At 49.3% G+C, this 16876-nt stretch overlaps 1 long non-coding RNA gene across 3 annotated transcripts in view; it reads right to left on the bottom strand.

Annotated features, from left to right (window-relative positions):
* LOC134979925 (uncharacterized) overlaps positions 1-16876 on the bottom strand; it is a 130596-nt gene that overhangs the window by 33612 nt on the left and 80108 nt on the right. The gene's annotated exons all lie outside the window — the stretch shown is intronic.

The raw sequence follows: 16876 nt of genomic DNA, 5'->3' as shown, positions 1-16876 counted from the left end.
AGGAAATTGACAAGGAGGATTCTGATGGTGAGGTGGTTTGTTTAAGTCAGGCACCCGGGGAGACACCTGTTGTCCGTGGGACGAATATGGCCATTGACATGCCTGGTCAAAATATAAAAAAAATCAGCTCTTCGGTGTGGAATTATTTCAACACAAATGCGGACATCAGGTGTCAAGCCGTGTGTTGCCTTTGTCAAGCTGTAATAAGTAGGGGTAAGGACGTTAACCACCTCGGAACATCCTCACTTATACGTCACCTGCAGCGCATTCATCATAAGTCAGTGACAAGTTCAAAAACTTTGGGCGACAGTGGAAGCAGTCCACTGACCACTAAATCCCTTCCTCTTGTAACCAAGCTCCCGCAAACCACACCACCAACTCCCTCAGTGTCAATTTCCTCCTTACCCAGGAAAGCCAATAGTCCTGCAGGCCATGTCACTGGCAAGTCTGACGAGTCCTCTCCTGCCTGGGATTCCTCCGATGCATCCTTGAGTGTAACGCCTACTGCTGCTGGTGCTGCTGTTGTTGCTGCTGGGAGTCGATCGGCATCCCAGAGGGGAAGTCGGAAGACCACTTGTACTACTTCCAGTAAGCAATTGACTGTCCAACAGTCCTTTGCGAGGAAGATGAAATATCACAGCAGTCATCCTGCTGCAAAGCAGATAACTCAGGCCTTGGCAGCCTGGGCGGTGAGAAACGTGGTTCCGGTATCCATCGTTACTTTAGAGCCAACTATAGACTTGATTGAGGTACTGTGTTTCCGGTACCAAATACCATCTAGGTTCCATTTCTCTAGGCAGGCGATACCGAAAATGTACACAGACCTCGGAAAAAGAGTCACCAGTGTCCTAAAAAATGCAGTTGTACCCAATGTCCACTTAACCACGGACATGTGGACAAGTGGAGCAGGGCAGACTCAGGACTATATGACTGTGACAGCCCACTGGGTAGATGTATTGCCTCCTGCTGCAAGAACAGCAGCGGCGGCACCAGTAGCAGCATCTCGCAAACGCCAACTCGTTCCTAGGCAGGCTACGCTTTGTATCACCGCTTTCCAGTATACGCACACAGCTGAAAACCTCTTACGGCAACTGAGGAAGATCATCGCAGAATGGCTTACCGCAATTGGACTCTCCTGGGGATTTGTGACATCGGATAACTCCAGCAATATTGTGCGTGCATTACATCTGGGCAAATTCCAACACGTCCCATGTTTTGCACATACCTTGAATTTGGTGGTGCAGAATTATTTAAAAAATGACAGGGGCGTGCAAGAGATGCTGTCGGTGGCCCGAAGAATTGCGGGCCACTTTCGGCGTTCAGGCACCGCGTACAGAAGACTGGAGCACCACCAAACACACCTGAACCTGCCCTACCATCATCTGAAGCAGGAGGTGGTAACGAGGTGGAATTCAACCCTCTATATGCTTCAGAGGATGGAGGAGCAGCAAAAGGCCATTCAAGCCTATACATCTGGCCACGATATAGGCAAAGGAGGTGGAATGCACCTGTCTCAAGCGCAGTGGAGAATGATTTCAACGTTGTGCAAGGTTCTGCAACCCTTTGAACTTGCCACACGTGAAGTCAGTTCAGACACTGCCAGCCTGAGTCAGGTCATTCCCCTCATCAGGCTTTTGCAGAAGAAGCTGGAGACATTGAAGGAGGAGCTAAAACAGAGCGATTCCGCTAGGCATGTGGGACTTGTGGATGGAGCCCTTCATTCGCTTAACCAGGATTCACGAGTGGTCAATCTGTTGAAATCAGAGCACTACATTTTGGCCACCGTGCTCGATCCTAGATTTAAAACCTACGTTGTATCTCTCTTTCCGGCAGACACAAGTCTGCAGGGGTTCAAAGACCTGCTGGTGAGAAAATTGTCAAGTCAAGCAGAACGTGACCCGTCAACAGCTCCTCCTTCACATTCTCCAGCAACTGGGGGTGCGAGGAAAAGGCTAAGAATTCTGAGCCCACCCGCTGGCGGTGATGCAGGGCAGTCTGGAGAGAGTGCTGACATCTGGTCCGGACTGAAGGACCTGCCAACGATTACTGACATGTCGTCTACTGTCACTGCATATGATTCTCTCACCATTGAAAGAATGGTGGAGGATTATATGAGTGACCGCATCCAAGTAGGCACGTCAGACAGTCCGTACGTATACTGGCAGGAAAAAGAGGCAACTTGGAGGCCCTTGCAGAAACTGGCTTTATTCTACCTAAGTTGCCCTCCCTCCAGTGTGTACTCCGAAAGAGTGTTTAGTGCCGCCGCTCACCTTGTGTTAGGCGCCGGGGTCCGCGATGTCCTCGCGGCCCGGCGCCTAGCAACTAGGGACGCCGAGCGTGCTAGCCGCCGGGTCCCTAGGAACGCTGGGACGCCGTGCGCGCCTAGCCACCGGCTCCCTAGCAACGCAGGGACGCCGGGCACGCTGAGCCGCCTGGACCCTAGCAACGGGGACGCCACGGGCGGACCGCGTTCCCCGTTGCAGGGTCAATTTAACAACACACACACACTGGTTTTCTGGGCGTGCAGCAGGGCAGCTGCACAGCATTTAGGGTAATCAGATTCTGAGCATCTGATTGGAGGACTCATTGCTAAATACCTTCTCAGTGCTTCACACAGACGCCGGTAATAGCTTCCTGCATGCTGCTTAGGTTTGCTGAACGTCTGTTCCAGTCCTGCTGTGTCCGGTCATTCCTGTCCTCAGAGGTCCTGAATCTTGGAGTTGTCATCTCATCCCAAGAAGTCTTCTGGTCCCTTATTGTCCGCAACGATCGCCAGAGAATCTTGTGTGGTGTTCGCGAGTTGCGGCTCTGCCGTGTGCTGCGGCTCAGCCCGCTTTATTTTGTATTCTGTTTCGGAGCATTTGCGGAGGATTCCGCTTCCACAAGTCCTCTCCGGAACTCGGCGGTGCCGGGTAGGAGAGTGGACAAGTGGGTATTTTGGTTGTCCTTTTCCCTGGCGGTTTTTCCGCGCATATTCTAGTTTTAAGTTAGCTTGTAGCCCCTGGCCTTGTTGCTTAGTTAGAGGGCCCCTTGTTATCACCCTGTCTCGGATTTCCCTTTGTCTCCCATTAAGACCTGAGGGGGCATCGGAGTTGGGCAGACGTAATCCGCCCTTCAAACGCGGCTGCCATGGGCTCAAGCAACCATAGTCTCGCAAGGGATTTCTGACAGCACGGGCGAGACAACGGAGTTAGGGCGCAAGGGGCTATTTTCCATTCCCGCTCCCTTTCCCAGCATTACTTTCCAGTGCTCAGGTCCTTGTTATAAGATCTCCTCAGACCAGAGTGCTGGAATCATAACATTATTACCTGCCACCAAAACTTAAAATTAAACGGGGTTTAATTTTTTCTCATTCTGTTTTTGTGAGAGTTTTTCGGCCTCATGAATTCGACAGGTTTAGCGCCAAATCCCGGTCAGCTCTTAGTCAACCAGATTCAAGAACTTACTCAGATGGTTCAGGATCTTTCTCTTCGGGTGAGATCGCAGGAAGATCTTTTGCGAGCCTCCCCGAAGGTAGTCCCTGAACCAAAGATGCATTTGCCCGACCGTTTTTCCGGTGATAGAAAATAATTTTTTAATTTTAAAGAATCCTGTAAACTCTATTTTCGTTTAAGACCTACATCATCCTCTGGTAATGAATCTCAGCGGGTTGGGATTATTATTTCTTTACTCCAGGGGGATCCTCAGACCTGGGCATTTGGTTTAAGAGCAGAGGATCCTGCGTTGTTATCTGTAGACTACTTTTTTAAGTCTTTAGGGCTCTTGTATGATGACCCAGATAGAGAGGCGTCCGCTGAGAGTCAGCTGCGCGCTCTCAAACAAGGTAGAAATCCTGCGGAGGTTTATTGTACCGAGTTTCGCCGTTGGTCGAACGACTGTGGCTGGAATGACCCGGCCCTGCGCAGTCAGTTTCGCCTCGGTTTATCTGAATTTATTAAAGACAGTCTCCTCCAGTACCGCGCTCCTGAGACTCGCGATAAACTAATGGAGCCTGCTATAAAGATTGATCGTCGTCTCCGAGAGCGGAGGGCTGAAAGAGGAACGTCTGTAAGGTCTAGTCCTTGTGTATATTCCTTTCCAGAGGACGTCGAGGAGCCCATGCAGATGGGTCTCTCTCGGCTGTCTCCTGAGGAAAAAACCAGAAGACAAAATTCCGGTCTTTGTTTATACTGTGGTGGTTAGGGACATTTTGCTCGTAATTGCCCGAACAAGTCGGGAAACGCTTTGACCAAGTGAATTGTGAGAGGGTTCACTTAGGTCTGCAGCTTATCTCCTCGAACAACTCTCTTTTAGTCCCTGTTAAGGTTTCCTTTGGCAGCCTCAGTTCTTTGGTGTCGGCTTTTGTCGACAGTGGAGCTGCAGGAAACTTTATGGATTTAACTTGGGCTAAGGCCTTAGGCATTCCGCAGTTACCATTAGATAGATGTATCACCATGCACGGCTTAGATGGGGGTCCGCTTTCCAACGGGGTAATTACTCACCGTACACCTCCAGTAGTACTTACAGTAGGAGCCTTACATTCCGAAGATATTGAATTCTACCTTACACATTGCCCGGCAGTTCCTGTTGTTCTGGGTCACCCTTGGCTGGCCTTTCATAATCCCACCATTGATTGGCGGTTCGGGGAGATTTCCTAATGGGGTACATTTTGTGCTAAGGAATGTATTTCGTATCCAGTCAGAGTTGCAGCAATCATTCCAGAGCTCATTCCTGTGGAATACCAAGAGTTTGCCGATGTCTTCTCCAAAGGCAATGCGGACATTCTGCCTCCCCATCGGCCTTATGATTGTGCAATTGAGTTAGTTCCAGGTGCCACTTTGCCTAAGGGGAAATTATATGCCTTGTCCGGGCCAGAAACTACGGCCATGAATAATTATATTCAAGAAAGCCTAAAGAAGGGATTTATTAGACCATCAAAATCTCCTTTAAGTGCAGGTTTTTTCTTTGTGGAGAAAAAAGATGGCTCGCTTAGACCATGCATTGATTTTAGGGCCCTGAATAAGATCTCCGTTAAAAACACCTATCCTTTGCCGTTAATTTCTGTACTTTTTGATCAGTTACGTTCTGCTGTGATTTTTTCTAAAATTGACCTTAGAGGAGCTTACAACCTCATCCGAATTAAATCTGGGGATGAGTGGAAGACGGCTTTCAGCACTCAGTCGGGTCACTACGAATACCTGGTGATGCCGTTCGGCCTGTCTAATGCTCCGGCAGTTTTTCAAGACCTCATTAACGATGTTCTCCGTGACTTCCTAGGGAAATTCGTGGTCGTTTATTTAGACGACATCTTGATTTATTCTGAATCGATGGAACAACATGTTACCCAGGTGCGTCTGGTTCTTCAAAAGTTACGTGAGAATCATTTATATGCCAAGCTGGAGAAGTGTGATTTTCACGTCACGGAAGTATCTTTTTTAGGGTACGTAATTTCTCCTCAGGGATTTTCCATGGAACCAAAGAAGCTCCAGGCCATCCTTAATTGGGCGCAACCCACTAATTTAAAAGCAATTCAGCGCTTTTTAGGGTTTGCGAATTATTATAGGAGGTTCATTCATTCTTTTTCTGACCTGGTTGCTCCCATAGTAGCTCTGACAAAAAAAGGAGCGGATCCTACCAACTGGTCGCATGAAGCTGAATTGTCCTTCCAGGCCTTGAAACAAGCCTTTGTCTCGGCTCCAGTCCTCAGACATCCTAATCCGGAATTGCCCTTTGTTGTGGAGGTTGATGCCTCAGAGGTTGGAGTGGGGGCTATCCTTTCTCAAGAGGATCCGGAGTCTCTGGAGTTACATCCTTGTGCCTTTATGTCCAGGAAATTCTCCTCCGCTGAATCCAACTATGACGTTGGTAATCGGGAGTTACTGGCGGTGAAATGGGCTTTCGAGGAGTGGAGGCATTGGCTGGAAGGAGCTAAACATACTATTTCGGTTTTGACTGACCATAAGAACCTGCAATATATTGAATCAGCTAAACGGCTTAATGCTCGACAGGCACGTTGGGCAATATTTTTTACTCGTTTCAGGTTTATAATCACTTTCAGGCCTGGTTCCAAGAATACAAAAGCTGATGCCCTGTCACGTAGCTTTCTTCCGGTTCACAATAGCAATCCTGTTGTTACCCCCATACTTCCATCTTCGGTCATCCGGGCAGGCCTCACACAGGATTTATTTACCCAGTTAAACCAGCTTCAACACCAAGCTTCTAGACTTACTTCTGCTGGTCGTCTTTATGTCCCTGAATTTTTGAGAGCCACTGTTTTAACTGAATTTCATGACAACAAAGTCTCAGGGCATCCGGGAATCACTAAGACATTGGAGTTAGTCTCTCGCTCAGTGTGGTGGCCTAGTCTTTCTAAAGACGTTAAGGAATTCGTTCATTCATGTCAGGTTTGTGCACAGCATAAGGTTCCTCGTTCGTTGCCTATCGGGCAACTCATGCCTTTAGCTGTTCCTCTCAGGCCATGGTCTCATATTTCCATGGATTTTGTGGTTGACCTTCCCCTTTCAGCCGGATTCCGAGTCATTTGGGTGGTAGTGGACCGTTTTAGTAAAATGGCTCATTTTATTGCTCTTCCCCGATTGCCTTCTGCTCAAGGGTTGGCAGTACTGTTCCTCCGCCATGTGTTCAGGCTTCATGGCTTGCCCACTGATATTGTTTCTGATCGGGGTCCACAATTCATCGCACAATTCTGGAAATGTTTTTGTGCCTCATTGAAGATGACACTGTCTTTAACATCTGGTTACCACCCACAGTCTAACGGGCAAACCGAACGAGTCAACCAGTCATTAAAACAATATTTGCGTTTGTATTCAGCCAAACTCCAGAATGATTGGTCCGAGTTTCTCCCTTTGGCTGAATTTGCTTACAATAACTCGTCATTCCTCCACCAAAGAGTCTCCATTCTTTTCAGTTTTTGGTTTTCACCCCAGAGCCAATTCTTTTTTTCATCATTCTCCAGTCTCCTCGCTAACCTTAACCTCCCATCTCAGAGCAATTTGGAAAAAAGTGCACCTTGCTCTCAGAAAAGCGGCCTTCCGAGAAAAGAAATTTTCTGACAGGCTCCGACGTCCTTGCACTTTTAAGGTGGGAGATAAGGTGTGGTTGTCGACTCGCAACATCAGGCTTCGACAATCCTCGGCTAGACTGGGACCCAAATTTATTGGACCGTTTCTTATTATTAAGAAGGTCAACCCAGTTGCCTTTCGGCTACGTTTACCAAGATCTCTCAAGATTGGAAATACTTTTCACTGTTCCCTGTTGAAACAATATGTTTCTTCCAGTAGATTTCCTCGGAGGATCTCTCAGGGTAGATCTCCGGTGGATGTACAGGGACAACAGGAGTTCTTGGTAGAGAAAGTTCTTGATTCTAAATTGTCCCGAGTCGGCTTTATTTTTAGTTCACTGGAAAGGCTATGGTCCGGAGGAAAGGTCTTGGGTCCAGGATAAGGATCTTCATGCCCCTAGGCTCAAGAGGGCATTTTTTCGAGAATTTCCTCAGAAACTTGGCTTTGGGGGTTCCTTGACCCCTCCTCAAGGGGGGGTACTGTTAGGCACCGGGGTCCGCGATGTCCTCGCGGCCCGGCGCCTAGCAACTAGGGACGCCGAGCGTGCTAGCCGCTGGGTCCCTAGCAACGCTGGGATGCCGTGCGCGCCTAGCCGCCGGCTCCCTAGCAACACAGGGACGCCGGGCGCGCTGAGCCGCCTGGACCCTAGCAACGAGTACGCCACGGGCGGACCGCGTTCCCCGTTGCAGGGTCAATTTAACAACACACACACACACTGGTTTTCTGGGCGTGCAGCAGGGCAGCTGCACAGCATTTAGGGTAATCAGATTCTGAACATCTGATTGGAGGACTCATTGCTAAATACCTTCTCAGTGCTTCACACAGACGCCGGTAATAGCTTCCTGCATGCTGCTTAGGTTTGCTGAACGTCTGTTCCAGTCCTGCTGTGTCCGGTCATTCCTGTCCTCAGAGGTCCTGAATCTTGGAGTTGTCATCTCATCCCAAGAAGTCTTCTGGTCCCTTATTGTCCGCAACGATCGCCAGAGAATCTCGTGTGGTGTTCGTGAGTTGCGGCTCTGCCGTGTGCTGCGGCTCAGCCCGCTTTATTTTGTATTCTGTTTCGGAGCATTTGCGGAGGGTTCCGCTTCCACAAGTCCTCTCCGGAACTCGGCGGTGCCGGGTAGGAGAGTGGACAAGTGGGTATTTTGGTTGTCCTTTTCCCTGGCGGTTTTTCCGCGCATATTCTAGTTTTAAGTTAGCTTGTAGCCCCTGGCCTTGTTGCTTAGTTAGAGGGCCCCTTGTTATCACCCTGTCTCGGATTTCCCTTTGTCTCCCATTAAGACCTGAGGGGGCATCGGAGTTGGGCAGACGCAATCCGCCCTTCAAACGCGGCTGCCATGGGCTCAAGCAACCATAGTCTCGCAAGGGATTTCTGACAGCACGGGCGAGACAACGGAGTTAGGGCGCAAGGGGCTATTTTCCATTCCCGCTCCCTTTCCCAGCATTACTTTCCAGTGCTCAGGTCCTTGTTATAAGATCTCCTCAGACCAGAGTGCTGGAATCATAACACCTTGTCAGCAATCGGCGTACGAGGTTACTTCCAGAAAATGTGGAGAAGATGATGTTCATTAAAATGAATTATAATCAATTCCTCCGTGGAGACATTCACCAGCAGCAATTGCCTCCAGAAAGTGCACGGGGACCTGAGATGGTGGATTTCAGTGGAGATGAATTAATAATCTGTGAGGAGGGGGATGTACACAGTGAAAGGGGTGATGAATCGGACGATGATGATGAGGTGGACATCTTGCCTCTGTAGAGCCAGTTTGTGCAAGGAGAGATTGATTGCTTCTTTTTTGGTGGGGGCCCAAACCAACCAGTCATTTCAGTCACAGTCGTGTGGCAGACCCTGTCGCTGAAATGATGGGTTCGTTAAAGTGTGCATGTCCTGTTTATACAACATAAGGGTGGGTGGAGGGCCCAAGGACAATTCCATCTTGCACCTCTTTTTTCTTTCATTTTTCTTTGCATCATGTGCTGTTTGGGGACAATTTTTTTGAAGTGCCATCCTGTCTGACACTGCAGTGCCACTCCTAGATGGGCCAGTTGTTTGTGTCGGCCACTTGGATCGCTTATCTTAGTCACACAGCTACCTCATTGCGCCTCTTTTTTTCTTTGCGTCATGTGCTGTTTGGGGAGTATTTTTTTGAAGGGCCATCCTGCGTGACACTGCAGTGCCACTACTAGATGGGCCAGGGGTTTGTGTCGGCCACTAGGGTCGCTTAGTTTAGTCACACAGCTACCTCATTGCGCCTCTTTTTTTCTTTGCATCATGTGCTGTTTGGGGAGTATTTTTTTGAAGGGCCATCCTGCGTGACACTGCAGTGCCACTCCTAGATGGGCCAGGTGTTTGTGTCGGCCACTTGTGTCACTTAGCTTAGTCACACAGCGACCTTGGTGCGCCTCTTTTTCTCTTTGCATCATGTGCTGTTTGGGGAGTATTTTTTTCAAGTGCCATCCTGTCTGACACTGCAGTGCCACTCCTATATGGGCCAGGTGTTTGTGTCGGCCACTTGTGTCGCTTAGCTTAGTCACACAGCTACCTCATTGCGCCTCTTTTTTTATTTGCATCATGTGCTGTTTGGGGACAATTTTTTTGAAGTGCCATCCTGCCTGACACTGCAGTGCCACTCCTAGATGGGCCAGGTGTTTGTGTCGGCCACTTGTGTCGCTTAGCTTAGCCATCCAGCGACCTCGGTGCAAATTTTAGGACTAAAAATAATATTGTGAGGTGTGAGGTGTTCAGAATAGACTGGAAATGAGTGGAAATTATGGTTATTGAGGTTAATAATACTATGGGATCAAAATGACCCCCAAATTCTATGATTTAAGCTGTTTTTTAGGGTTTTTTTGAAAAAAACACCCGAATCCAAAACACACCCGAATCCGACAAAAAATTTTCGGTGAGGTTTTGCCAAAACGCGTCCGAATCCAAAACACGGCCGCGGAACCAAACCCAAAACCAAAACACAAAACCCGAAAAATTTCCGGTGCACATCACTAGTAGCCAGATCTGCATCCATCTCCTCACATATTGGTGGCCGCCCAGCACAGGACAAGGCTGCCCAGCATGTGTGACCGGCTGCCTCCAGATGCGTCCACAATTTGCATCGAATTAAGGTTGACCACCGGCTACGCTGTCAGGCGGTCCTCCGCCATTTTTTTAAATTGGAAATGCTCCCGGCCTGCCCCCATTTGCCGGCCATGCCCCATCTCCGCCCCGCGAACACCTGACGCTGTCAATCATCTTTCTTCCTGTATGCGGCCGCAAGGAGAAGAAGGGTTGCACACGCGCACTGCGGCCAGTGCACATGCACAGACCAGGTGGACACGGCCACTGCGTATGGATGCACGGCTGCATCCATCTCTGAATAAGCCCCATAATCATTATAATGTGACACAGGGCCGGCTCTAGGCATGTTCGAATAGAGCGGCCGTGCAGGGCGCCACCCTTAATGGGCACCGCGTGCTGGCGTCGCCATATTTAAGGCTGGAGCCGGCCCTGTGCATTGTTGGCCCGGCCGCCGTGACCTCTTGTGTGCGCTTATTTATGGATGGGTGGCACTGTGGGGGCATTTATCTGGCACTGTGGGGGCATTTATCTGGCACTGTGGGTGTATTTATCTGGCACTGTGGGGGCATATCTGCACTGTGGGGGCATTAATCTGGTACTGTGGGGGCATATCTGCACTGTGGGGGCATATCTGGCACTGTGGGGGCATTTCTGTATCTGGCACTGTAGGGGCATATCTGGCACTGTAGGGGCATATCTGGCACTGTGGGGGCATTTATGTATCTGGCACTGTGGGGGCATATCTAGCACTGTGGGGGCATTTATCTGGCACTGTGGGGGCATTTATCTGGCACTGTGGGGGCATTTATCTGGCACTGTGGGGGCATATCTGCACTGTGATGGCATTTATCTGGCACTGTGGGGGCATATCTGGCACTGTGATGGCATTTATCTGGCACTGTGGGGGCATATCTGGCACTGTGATGGCATTTATCTGGCACTGTGGGGGCATATCTGGCACTGTGATGGCATTTATCTGGCACTGTGGGGGCATATCTGGCACTGTGGGGGCATTTCTGTATCTGACACTGTGGGGGCATTTCTGGCACTGTGGGGGCATTTATCTGGCACTGTGGGGGCATATCTGGCACTGTGGGGGCATTTATGTATCTGGCACTGTGGGGGCATTTCTGGCACTGTAGGGGCATATCTAGCACTGTGGGGGCATTTATGTATCTGGCACTGTGGGGGCATATCTGGCACTGTGGGGGCATATCTGGCACTGTGGGGGCATTTATCTGGCACTGTGGGGGCATTTATGTATCTGGCACTGTGGGGACATATCTGGCACTGTGGGGGCATTTATGTATCTGGCACTGTGGGGGCATTTATCTGGCACTGTGGGGGCATTTATCTGGCACTGAGGGGGCATATCTGCACTGTGGGGGCATTTATCTGGCACTGTGGGGGCATATCTGGCATTGTGGGGGCATTTATCTGGCACTGTGGGGGCATATCTGGCACTGTAGGGGGATTTCTGTATCTGGCACTGTGGGGGCATTTCTGGCACTGTAGGGGCATATCTGGCACTGTGGGGGCATTTATGTATCTGGCACTGTGGGGGCATATCTGGCACTGTGGGGGCATTTATGTATCTGGCACTGTGGGGGCATATCTGGCACTGTGGGGGCATATCTGGCACTGTGGGGGCATTTCTGTATCTGGCACTGTAGGGGCATTTATGTATCTGGAACTATGGGGACATATCTGGCACTGTGGGGGCATTTATGTATCTGGCACTGTGGGGGCATTTATCTGGCACTGTGGGGACATTTATCTGGCACTGTGGGGGCATATCTGCACTGTGGGGGCATTTATCTGGAACTGTGGGGACGTATCTGGCACTGTGGGGGCATTTATGTATCTGGCACTGTGGGGGCATTTCTGTATCTGGCACTGCTGGGGGGCATGTCATGTGTAGCTGGCACGGCTGGGGAGCATATCATGTAGTGTTCCCGCTAGGCGTCTGTGGCTAGGCAATGAGTCTCAGTGCTCTTCCTGGCGCAAAGTGGCTAACGTGCTCTGCCTGGCGCCAAGTGTCTAACGTGCTCTGCCTTGAGCAAAGTGTCTAACGTGCTCTGCCTTGAGCAAAGAGTCTAACGTGCTCTGCCTGGCGCAAAGTGTCTAACGTGCTCTGCCTGGCGCAAAGTGTCTAACGTGCTCTGCCTGGCGCAAAGTGTCTAACGTGCTCTGCCTGGCGCAAAGTGTCTAACGTGCTCTGCCTGGCGCAAAGTGTCTAGGAGGTTCTACCTGGTGCAGTGTGTATTAACTGCACTACTGTGTGGTGTAATGCGAATTGCCACTATTATGTGGCCACGCACCTTTCCCACGAAGCAACGCCCCTAAATTTTAGCTACGCGCCTTCGGCGCGCACTGTCCATGCTTTACCATGTAGGTAGATGAGCACCAAGCATTACAGTATGTACATCATTTTGCCCTCCTAACTTAAAAATGTGCCTTCCCTGTGATCAGCACCCTGCCCTAAAAAGTGAACACTATCATGTGTAGCTGGCACTGCTGGGGGGTATATTGTGTGCAGCTGGCACTGCTGGGGGGCATGTCATGTCTATCTGGCACTGCTGGGGGGTATATTGTGTGTAGCTGGCACTGCTGGGGGGCATGTCATGTCTATCTGGCACTGCTGCGGGGCATGTCATGTGTAGCTGGCACTGCTGGGGGTATATTATGTCTATCTGGCACTGAACATTATTTGTATCTGGCACTACACTGGAGACATTGTGTGTAAGGAACACTACTGTGGCTGTTATGTGTAAGGCTGCTAATTGTGTGCGTAGAGGGGGTGTGAAAATATATTTATTTATAGTCTAATAATATAAAGTTATAAGACCACGCCCACTTTTCCAGAGGCCACACCCACTTTTCCTGGAGCGCGCGCATGGGTGTTGGGGGGGTGCTGTTACATGTTCTCGCTCAGGGTACTAGTAGCCCTGGAGCCGGCCCTGATGTGACATGAGCTGATAGTGATATCTCATTGTCATTAGAATAGATTTTTGAATAGACAGTATGTATTTTTGTGTGCTCTTTTGTTCAATTATGCATTCAGTACTTTGTTTATTTGACACTTATACCCCCTTCACACTGAGAAGATAAGATGGGTTATTGCTGGGGCAAGCTGACGCGACCCAGGTCCTGGCTCTGTGTGAAAAGGACGACTGGGTTGGTACCTGGGTCGCTACCAGCAGAGATGTTTCTATAAAGGGTAAAGTGTGTGTGGTGCACATGGACCCCTGGATCCAGGGGGACCACAACACACACCCTGAACCCATGCATCACGCATCCTGCTGTATTACTGAGCAAAACAGCATCCTAGGGGTCAGAACCGGCCCTAACCAATACGATGCCCTAGGCAAGATTTTGGCTGGTGCCCCCTAGCACCACTGCTGGTTCTGCCTCTGACCTTGCACCTCTTTCCCAGCACCATCACCCCTCACCCATAGCAGTCCTTGTACCCCCTATATTTTAAATTGGAACAGTTCGCACATTTGACGCACAGCCCAAAAAGGGGCATCTTCTTGATGGGAAGGGGCATGGCCACACAATAGTAACCCCAATTCCAATTACGCCACACAGTACTGCAACTTTATTCACATTTTATCTTGCGATAGTGTCCATAATTCATATTACATCCCACAGTAGTATCACTTTACCTTATAAACGTTACTCCTCACAGTAGAGCCCCTTATTCACATTACATCACACTGAATTGCTCCTTATTCACATTACACCACACCTTATTGCTCTTTATTCACATTAGACGACACAGTAGTGCCCTTTCTATTTGCAACGCCACACAGTAGAGCACCTTATACACATGCCACACATTAGTAATGCATTTATACACAATTCCACACAGTAATGCCCCTTCCACATACGAGACACATTAATGTCCTTATAAACATAATGCACCTTACACATTATGACAACCTTTATTAATGCTCTTTTACACATAATATGCCGCACATTATTAATGCCCTTATACAAATAATGACACACATAGTGCCCCCTACACATTTGCTGCACATTATTAGTGCCCCTATACACATAATGACACACATACATTAGTACCCTGTTACACATATGCCGCACATTATTAATGCCCTTATACACATAATGACACACATAGTGGCCCTTTACACATATGTTGCACATTATTAATGCATTTTTACATGACACATAATGCTCCTTACACATATTCTGAACACTACTGCACAATCAACCCACTCACATGCACACAGCACTCACACTTCCACTAACACTGTAACCTCTGCCTCTGCTTGGATACAGATGTGTCCTCACAAATCTTGCATCAATGCTAACGTCGGGCACTTTTTTTTTTATGAAAATGCATCTTATTTGCATTGCTATGTGGCTAGGATGCACAAGCAGCTTCTGCTGATTAAACGGATATGCAGCATGCCAATATACTGTGTGAGACTGTGGCTGTATCTGCATATGAAATGCTACATACAGAATATATGCATGTCGCATATCATTTTAATCAGCAGAAGCTGATGATGCCCCTAGGCATATCAAATGCCCTAGGCAATTGCCTAGTTTGCCTATGCCTATGGCCGGCTCTGCTAGGGGTTGGGCAAGCCGGCCACCACAGATCAAAAAAGAGGCCAGAAAATCACCATCCTTAGCTGGAGATCCTGGCTTTCCCCTGTGGTACCCCGGAATTTGTGGAGCTACAAGTCACAGCATGTCTGCTTGAGAATTGTTGGGGCGGGCTGTATATCACCCAGCACAGCCTTTTCCCTAGGAAAAACTGCAGGGACAGCATGGGTTAATGCAGCTAAGAGTGGTATATTGCTGAACAGGCACAGGTCTCCTTACTTGCACCTGATTGGCTCCTCCAAGAGCGGGAACCCTGGATGTGGAATGTTGCCCCGGACAGAGGGAGGTGATATATGCCCCTGCTCATGCTTGCAGAGAGAGAGAGGACCCACGTGGAATGCTGAAAGGATCACAGCAGCCAGTACTGGTGATGCGCTTGAAGCCAGAACGGGGAACAGTGCCTCAGACAGAGTGTCATTACTGCGCCTCCAACAAAGTGGGATTACAGAGCAAGGTCCCATGTCCTAAGGGTACAGCAGCATGATTCAGAGAGAGTTGATAGAGCGTGGAGTGTCAGCGGTAACCAGTGGTGGAACGAAGGAGACGGCGTGCCATGAGAAGGGTGATGGCGACCGGAGTGCTCCATGCCCTGTGGTCCTTGCTAGCAGCAGTGTCAACGCGACCATCGGAGAGCAGCCCCAGAGGTGTGGATCAGAAAACAGGGGAAACCCCTGTATCAGTGTGCAGCTGGTGCAGAGTGGGAGGCCCTGTACATAGAGAGAGAGATCCCGCAGCTAGATGCAGCAGTGTGTGGGAGACCTGAGCCACCAGTACATACGCTGAGACTGAGTGCGTATATAGTATAAGCCTGGGTCCCTGGTCAAACCATTCACAGGGAGTGTTTGTGACAGTTATGGGGCAATCAGTCTGTTTCGAAATTAAAGAAGACTTACACTAACTTACGGAGAAGCACTTATCGGTTTGGGAAGAAAAGTGTATTACCACTGCCCGGGACCACGCCTGTCACTGTGTTCATTTTCATAATTAACTCTATACTTTGGGGTTTTATATATATGCATATATATCCCTATTTCAGCCACTTTGACATATATTGTAAAACTGTTATTCTACCCTGAGCTCAGGTATATTGGAATTCTGTCCCAGGAACAGAGAACTATTGCAGTGTTATACTAAAAGACACTTATAAACTGTATGGTTAAAGTACTATTAGGTTGGGAAGCTACCCATGACTATAGAGTGGAGTATTTACATTGTAATATGTGCTATTGCATGTGATGTTTTTCAGAGTGACATGTGTTATTGACTATATGGGGTATATGCAATAGCGGGCGAATTCGCGACAATTATCGCCGTTTTTTCAATTCGACCAAATTCGCCAGGTGAATTCCGGAAGGTGGCTTCCGGAATTCACCATATGCAATGAAAAACGGATTCGCCAGAGTCGCGGGCGAAAATCGGCCGATTTGGCGGATTTTGCCGCGATTTTAAAAAACGGGAAAAAACGGGGAAAAACCCAAAAAAAAAATGGCGTGGGGTCCCCCCTCCAAAGCATAACCAGCCTCGGGCTCATCGAGCTGGTCCTGGTTCTAAAAATGCAGGGGAAAAATCGGCCAGGGATCCCCCGTATTTTTAAAACCAGCACCGGGCTCTGCGCCTGATGCTGGTGCCAAAAATACGGGGGACAAAAAGAGTAGGGGTCCCCCGTATTTTTAACACCAGCATCGGGCTCCACTAGCTGGACAGATAATGCCACAGCCGGGGGTCACTTTTATGCCGTGCCCTGCGGCCGTGGCATCAAATATCCAACTAGTCAACCCTGGCCGGGGTACCCTGGGGGAGTGGGGACCCCTTCAATCAAGGGGTCCCCCCCCCCAGCCACCCAAGGGCCAGGGGTGAAGCCCGAGGCTGTCCCCCCCCATCCAATGGGCTGCGGATGGGGGGGCTGATAGCCTTTGTGATAAAAAAAAAGATATTGTTTTTTCCATTAGTACTACAAGTCCCAGCAAGCCTCCCCCGCAAGCTGGTACTTGGAGAACCACAAGTACCAGCATGCGGGAGAAAAACGGGCCCGCTGGTACCTGTAGTACTACTGGGAAAAAAATACCCAAATAAAAACAGGACACACACACCTTGATAGTAAAAC

The sequence above is a fragment of the Pseudophryne corroboree genome, chromosome 1 (genome assembly GCF_028390025.1).
Source record: "Pseudophryne corroboree isolate aPseCor3 chromosome 1, aPseCor3.hap2, whole genome shotgun sequence".
NCBI classification, from domain to species: Eukaryota; Metazoa; Chordata; class Amphibia; order Anura; family Myobatrachidae; genus Pseudophryne; species Pseudophryne corroboree.
This window is presented reverse-complemented; position numbering and strand designations above follow the sequence as displayed.